Source organism: Belonocnema kinseyi, chromosome 9 (assembly GCF_010883055.1).
Source record: "Belonocnema kinseyi isolate 2016_QV_RU_SX_M_011 chromosome 9, B_treatae_v1, whole genome shotgun sequence".
In the NCBI taxonomy this organism is placed as follows: domain Eukaryota; kingdom Metazoa; phylum Arthropoda; class Insecta; order Hymenoptera; family Cynipidae; genus Belonocnema; species Belonocnema kinseyi.
Window position 1 is genome coordinate 36,491,935 of NC_046665.1, and position 8,761 is coordinate 36,500,695.

Genomic DNA, 8,761 nt, shown 5'->3' on the forward strand with positions numbered 1-8,761 from the left:
GCTGATGGGTTGAAGAAAACTTCTTCCACCAGAAGGTTTTGATACAATCTGGTCCCGGTGCGGAATAATTCTTCATCCCTCTTAATACTTTTTTCACCTTCTTGGTAGTGTTGGGTGGGCATTCTTTATCAGGTGTTATGAGGGCAACACATAACTCCTTGAAAATCTTTATATTTTCTGAGTCTTTGTCCAGTCTATGCTGAACTTCGTAGACTTCTCTCCAAAATACTTCTACCTCTTCTGGTTTGGGTGGGTGTTCGACAGTAACTGGAGGGTCTTGGAAGAGTCGAGATGGGTCAGAGAGAAACTGTTGATTTTCTCTGACCCACCTCTCACTTCGCGCTAGACATCTCTTAGCGTCAGATAGTATCCGTATTCTCTCAACAATATGCTGCCTGATGGTCAGCAGCTTTGACTTGTTAAGTGTGTGATAACGGGTCCGGAGTTCGCGCGCGAACTTTCGAACCTTGGCGGTAAAATTCCTGCCAGATGTGATGTAGTCAATCACACATTGAACGCGGGACGCGTACTGTCCTGCCCAGCCTATCTTTATGGTAAGTTGATGCATTCGTCTTTCTGTCTTATGATCAGCCGTTGGTTTTGTTTTACGGTTCGCATCAGCCAAAGCTCTCGCTGCATTATACACACAATATTTGATAGCCCAGAGGTCGGATTCTCCGGAAAAATGTCCACGAAGCTCGTCAACCATTTCAGCCAGATCTTTAGGCTTGAGAGAAACCTTGGTGTTGATGTTTCTCGGGGTCGTAAAGCATCGCTCTTTATCTATTGGATGTCTGCCCGCGGTTGGTCTTAGTGTCGCCTCTCTTTCTCTGTTGCCGGCTTCTTCTAGCTGTGGTAGAATAGGCGTTCCGCTTACATAGCCTCTTTTACGGAGTAGTTCAGCATGGTTTCGCAGAAGTTGCTGCGAAAAGTGCGATAGCTCCGGGCGTTTCTCGCACCACAGAGCATGCAGCCGTGCCATGTATCCTCGTTCAGGGGCCACACTCGCATCGTAGCACTCTAGCAAGTCGTGATTCAGTCGCTCCGTCCACCCAAAGGTTGCGGGATCCCGCCGATCCATCGCATTGAATCCATTTTCATTGGCTCCCCCAATGTCATTATTGTTTCCACGAGAAGCTAGGGAAAGGGGTTGGTCCATCCTTGTAGAGCCCCGCATGCAAGGATAAGGCTGCGTACTCTGAGATGTCACCCGGTATCCCAGAGTCACCGTTCTAGACACCTCACCCACGGTGCCATTCAGCTTTCGGCATGGTTTTCACACTTTTGCTTGGGGGTTAATTCCTTCGTGAACACCTTTGGACAATTTTCCGCGACTGCCTAGTTATTTTTGTAACCATATTCAGCAGAAGCCCTTGGTACAGGGACCCTCTATCCGCAACCCGAGGACGCGTTCGGTGGCTTTGTCATAGGCCTTTCGGTTACATTGTAGAGGAATCAAAACCGAATATATATATATACATACATATTTAAATTTAGATTGTTAAATAAAAAACAGGTAATCCATTGTTTACCGCTCCAGAATTTGAGGTTATGTGTCCCTATTTTAATCAAAATTTTCATTATGTCACCTAACCCCAACTGATGATCTGAATTTCGAAATAAAATAAAATATAATTTGCTAGAAACGTTTCGATAAACATATTGTAGCAATGTGTTTAAAAAAAATCTCTCTCCTTTCACACAAAAATTAACGAAAAAATAAATTCTGAGAGTGAATACCGATACATTAAAAGATCATTATTTATTTACCTTCAGTATATCTGCCAGGCGAAACTTTCAGTCAAAACTACAGCGATCACGAAAACCGTTTGCAATTCGAAATATAAATAAATGATAAAATATCAAAGTGCCCACGAAGAAGATTGCAAATTGTCAACATTCAATGATGAATCGATAAACTACCTAGCCTAACCACATGCTAATCAGCGCGACCGAAGGAATACCATATTGTATGGATATAGGAGAGTAGCCAAATATGAGATACCAACTCTGTTTGGTGTGATTGCCGGAATTCTATGGACTGAATTAAAAAATGATCTACGTAATTTTTAAAGGAAATTTAGTTAACCATGAGGCGCTTAAATGAAAAATTATATGAATTTTTTTTGGCTAAAAATACAAGAAAAAAAAACGGCTTTTTCCAAACTCGTTAAAATATTCTCATAATATGAGATACCCCAGGAAATCGTTCATAAAATGCAAAATAAAGGAATATTTTCAATGAAAAACTGTCTTCTATGTTTCCGAAGCATGAATTTACTACTATTTAGATATATTTAGTTTTTGTAGTAGTAACAAACCCTTTTCTAACCAGTTGCCCCCGCGCAGCCAGAGTGTGTTATAAGAACCACAGGTATCTCATATTATGAGAACCATACCGTGAAATGAAACTATGCACTTACTACGCTGGACATGTCGAATGAAAAACTTGAGCACTATCGATATTTTCATACTTAGTTATTCATCCCCTATCCCTTCAGGCAGAGTTTACTGCTAAATACTTATTTAATGCGTAATAAATAGGGTTTAAAGACTTCCTTTCCAAGAACTGGACCACCACCGATTTCACAAAAATTTCGCTCATGATATTTAGAAGCACAATGGAAAATTGACATCACGAAATTACTTTGTCTTCAAGGGCTGGAAGTTAGTAATAGAACCAACATAGTGGGCCTCTTAGTTTAGCTAAAACCCTGCTATCTCATATTACGAGAATAACACATATTTGGGCACTCTCCTCAATATATGGGGCATTCCACACGATATTTGCTACCAAAATTTTATTTACGTAAATTTTTTTTCTTTTTTAACACTTAAAATTGTTCGATGCGTTTTTTTATTTCAATGTGACACGCAAGGTGTTCGAGAAAATTAAACAAAAAAATGTTGTGTTCATGAAAAGTACCTTTTTTAAATTGCTTATACTTCAATTTTAACAAAGATATGAAAATTCATACGAAAGATAAAATGTGGACCTTTTCCTCAACTTTTGAATAAAGTATACTAAAATCCACTTTAATTATTGATTTAATGATATAAATAAAGTATTTATGAACGAATACACATTTTTCGATTTGGACCTGTTTTTTTATTTTTTTTATTTTAAAGAGTGGACTACACGTTGTTTGATCTGTTAAAAATTTGGGATTTGGTAGTCAAATACTTTCGAAGCAATGCCTTTTTGAATAATGGCTCTCGCGCGCGAAATGTACCACAGCGCGACTCGCTCGGACTGGGACTCGACTGCCTACGCGATAAGCAAAACACAACCATCAACTTGTAAAATCGTATATTTTTATGTTGTTAATTTAAAATATTCAAAATGTATTGCTATTGAACAATACATAGCTTCAAAAGTATTTGAATAACCACTCCCAAATTTGTACCAGAGCAAGAAAAACGTTTTGTCCACTCTTTAAAATAAAAAAATCTTAAAACAGGTCCAAATTAAAAAAATCTATTTGTTTATAAATACTTTATTTATATTATTAAATAAATAATTAATGTGGATTTTAGTATACTCTATTCGAAAGTTGAGGAAAAGACCCACATTTTATCTTCCGTATGAGTTTTCATATCTTTGTTTAATATTGCAGTACATACGGGGAAAATGATATCGCAAGAATTGTAATACATAACGTAATTACTGCGCTATATATAGTAATTATCACATTATAATAACGTGAAATCGTGATATTGTACATTGCAAGATTTTACATTATATTATTATCTTATTATAATATATATACGAGGGTTCTAGTAGTGGCCAAGCTATGTTAGTGCATTATAATATCCGAAAAAGCTCCGGAACCTGCTTGGATGTTATCATATTGCGCTTTATTTCAATACAGAGTTTGGGCGATATCATTATGCGATATATTTTTCTTCGTGTAAGCATTTGATGAAAGGTACTTTTTTATGAACATAAAATTTTTAAACAAATATTCTCGAAAACTTGGCGGATCGTATTGAAATAAAAAAATACGTATTGAATATTTTTGTGAGTTAAACAAAAAAAAAATATTTTACGTGAAAAAAAATTTTTGTGGAAAATATTGTGTGGATTACTCCATATATGTATTTCTTGTCGCGTGATCAGGCGGGAACTTAAGAACCCGAACCTTAAATATATAGAATAAGCAGGCTAGACTAATTTAAAAATAATTTTAAATTATAAAAAGCACACGTACAGTTGTCTATGATATCGAACTTGAAAAAATTTGTTTCTCCTTGGTAATTTATCAACTTTCGGTCAAATAAAAATAAAAGCATATTTTTAAAATTAAAATGTATATTTTACATCTTTCTAATAGTAGGAAAATGGTATGTACCTTTCATTGACGAGAGTATAAATTTAAACAAAAAAAAAGAAGTCCTAAATGTCCTATTAGCACGCACAAGTAACTTGTGACGTGCTGTTTTAAAAATGCATGATTCATATGTTTAAATTCACAAACAAAACAGATGATTTAAACTTATTTATTAAAAAGATCTTATGATAGAAACTATACATAAAGGTGACGATACAGAAACAATGGTTCAATTGCAGTCGCGCTAAATCTAAGTTTACATAATTTTTCAATGGCTAAAAGTTTCGTTTACGCTCGCGTCTCAGACCGCACTGTCCATGATCTAAGAATACACAGTCTAGCCATCTGCTCCCCCAATTTCGTCCCCATTCGCACTCCACCACTTTTAGCCATTTTGGTTACCATAGCAACCGTTAGCGTCTCAGTCTTCACTCGAAAGATTTGAAATCATCAATTATGGCTACATTGTAAATCAATGTCAATACCTGTGAAAGTTCTCAATATTCAAATAAGGTGCAAGAAGCGGACACTGCTGACGCTATCCGTTGTGAAAGCGCGTCGTGTTAAGATTAACTTTGTCGGACGGGACCATTGCCCGCATTGGTAACACTCGGGCTGTTTTCCAGTAACGAAAGCGTTTATAATTTATGGCAGCCTTTATCTTCTGAAGGCGAAACGTTCCTTTGCACAACCTAAAGGACTTTACAAATTCTGCCCTTAGAAATGAAAATAGTTAGACCGAGAAAGTTTAAGAAGTAGATTTATGTTTTTATTTACTAAGTATAAACATCCCGAAAACTTTGAAAGATTTTTTTTTCAACCAAGTTGTTAGTCATAAAGTAAATATAATGCAATATTTAAAATTGATTAAAAAAACACAATCTAGCAGACGATAACTATAACGAAGCGATGATATCCTTTAATTAGTTGCAATTATCGGTACAATTGATAAGTTTGGTGTAGCATTGATACATATATGATTATCATACAATAAAAAAGTATTAATAGAATCGATTAAAAAAATATATCAACCCTACATATCAATAAAGTATAACATAAGCTGAAAATAATTACACAGATTCACAGATACATCAATTCGATAACAATAGATTTTACTGAGGAATCTGAACTAATTCCTGATCGATGGACGGTGGACAAATTTTTGAAACCGAACGTGTAATCGTCGAGTCTGAAACCTTGATCGAGACTACTCGATTTACGTTGTCCTTTCCTGGGTAAATCTTTTCGATTCGACCTAAATGCCATTTGAGAGGTGGCAGGTTGTCTTCACGAACAATAACCATTGTTCTAGGTACAAGCTGGGGGCTGCCAATTGAGGCCATTTGTTCCGATTCTGGAGTTGACCGAGATATTCGTTCTGTCAACGCTGCCAAAAATGCTGCAACATATACTGAAGGTGCTCATAGCGAGTGAGCCGATTTTGAGGCGTGTCTCGCAAATCATGTTGTGAAATAGCCAATAACGAGTCTCCAATAAGAAAATGACCAGGTTTTAAAGGAAGCAAGTCATTACGATCGGCGGAGATAGGAGATAAGGGTCGGGAATTTAAACATGCCTCGACTTGGGTTAGTACTGTGTATAATTCCTCATACATAAGGCGAGTGTCTCCTGTCACTCTTCGCAAATGTTTTTCGTGGATTTCACCGCTGCTTCCCAAAGTCCTCCAAAGGGAGGAGAATTATAAGGAATCACGTGCCAAGATATTTTTTCATTCCCTAGGAAGTCAGTAACATTTGTTTCGAAGTCATGACTTTTTAGAAGTTGACCTAATTCGTGTAGTTCATTTCGAGCACCGACAAAATTCGTACCGTTGTCAAAATAAATCTTTGGACATTTTCCTCGACGCGAGATAAATCGCTATATACAATTAAAAAATGCATTAGTGCTTAGATCGCGTGCTAATTCGATGTGGACCGCCTTTGTGGCAAAACACACAAAAACTCAAATGTATGCCTTAGTTACATTTTGACCACGCAGTTTGTCGATAAGATAGTACGGCCCAGCATAATTGACTCCGCATGTCATAAACGGACGTTGCGGCGTAACGCGCGCTGATGGTAGGTTTCCCATAATATATTCGGGGACTTTTGTTCAAATGGTATCGAAGCGTTAACTTAGCGCCCGCCCACTCTGAGTAGACCGAGCCCGCCAATGAATGGATTTAAAGGGACTAATTTGCTTTTACCTGACATCTGTTTTAAGCTTACAAGATCCGTTAGTTCGGCAAGTCAATGACCTGTCTCTCTCAGCCACACTCAGGTGACCCACAATTCGAATTGCTTTAGCTACCTTAAGATTGTGCATGAAAGTGTGCTTCTTCACTAATTTTATTACTCATATTTTTCAGCCACGTTTGTGTGGGCTGCACTAGCCACTCCGGTCCCTGCCACCAAAGTCTATTTTCTCGAAGATCTTCAAGGTTGATTCCTCGGAAAATTAATTCGGCTGAATTACCTTCGGACCGCACGTGGTTCCAGTCTTCATTCGTAAGTTCCTGAATCTCGCTGATCCGATTTGCAACGAAAGTCGACCATCGATTGCGAGATGATTTCATCCAGCATGAAATTATTGTAGAATCAGATCAGAAGAAAGTTTCTTCCACCAAAATTTGGCAACGTCACATAAGAAAATGGTCAGACGGGACCATTGCCCACATTGGCAACACTTGGGCTGTTTTCCAGTAACGAAAGCGTTCATAATTTATGGCAACCTTTATCTTCTGAAGACGAAACGTGCCTTTGCACCACCTAAAAGACTTTACAAATTCTGCCGTTAGAAACAAAAATATTTAGGCAGAGAAAGTTTGAGAAGTAGATTTATGTTTTCATTTACTAAGTCTAAACAGGTCCCCTTGTTAGAAAATTGTGAGTATCTCCTCAATTAAAACCGACAATAAGAGCCGTTTGCATCTGGACGCCCACCTGAAACGCCGTCGTTTTAGTTGGCCCCTGGTTCATATTTTTCGGGTCAAATTTAGTTTTTTCATAACATATCTCAATAGCAAATTTTATAGCGCATATTTTTACCCCTGTACGTTTTTGGTATCCAACTAGCCATAAGTTTCACAATAATAGGAATTTTGTAAATAACGACGGCGTTTCGGGAGTATCCCCTTTTGATCGACAACGGTTTAATTGCAGATGAAGAAAAAAATTGCTTTATTCAAGTGTGTTCTGCATCTCGTGCAAAATTTTTCTGGTTGATCCTACCACAACAAGGTTTTTAGTCGAATCCCGGTCGCGCTACCCCTGGCTGGCTTTCATAGACAGATACTGGTTGAGAGCCGATCGGGCTACATTTTTCTCGAATCACCAAGTCGGGAGCCGTCCGGTTTCTGGCCGGGCCAACCCTGGTTATATTTCATCGTCGGCAGCCGACCAGGCACTGGTCAGGCTAATTTTTTTCTAGACATTACATTTTTTTAAATGCTTTATGTTATTAAATAACAATGTTATCGATTCTGCTGTGTGCTACAGCAGAAATTGTACAATCTTCTGTATTTTTAGACAATTTTCAGCGTGTCAATTTTCAAATTTACCGCCATTTATATCGCCTTCTGCATCTGGCGACTGCGTAGACACTCAGTAATTTTCAGTTGCGCACTTCAAACCAGGCGGTGGTCACTTATCATGGCGAGAGTGTCTGAACATACTTTTTTCCCGTTAGGAGTGTACTACAGATGGCGCAGCGATTGCGCTCCTCCCATACAGGTGGCACTCCCATCATCACTTCCAAATCATCGCCATCTAGCGTTGGCCTCCGTCACTAAAAGTAAATAAACCTGCAGATCCCTAACAGAAATTGTTTCCAAACTCTGCTTCCTCAAAATTCTCGTAAATATTAAATTTTGCATAATTTTTTGTAAATTAACTTTACAAATGATGAAAAATGTATGTATTAAAAGGTTTTTATACGTAAAATATTCATTTAAATAATTGAAATACAATTTTTTGTAATTGGAAGAAACGATATCAATTATTACAGTGAAGCGGTAATAGTTTATAATTGTAAAAATATGAATTTCATACTATATTTCATTATTTTATCCACAACAAGAATATTACTGCAAATACTGTGCATATAATAAATTATTATGAGGATAAATACTTGTTAATTTTTATACAAATTAAAATAAACTACATAAGGTAGATTTTACTTTATTTAGAATGTTTAAAAAAAATATATTTTCCAAATAAAATAACAATATGATAATTAAATAATTTCCTTATTGAAAATGAGCAGTGCATAAAATTTAAAAGTTACTAATGACTGCTTATACGTAAACTACCTAGAATTAATTAATCACAAAGGTTTGCAATGTACAATGTTTTGATTTTTTACGTTACAGCTTTAAAAATGAAGAGACTTGATGTACTAAAAGTTGAAAGACCTTTAAATTATGTATTGGC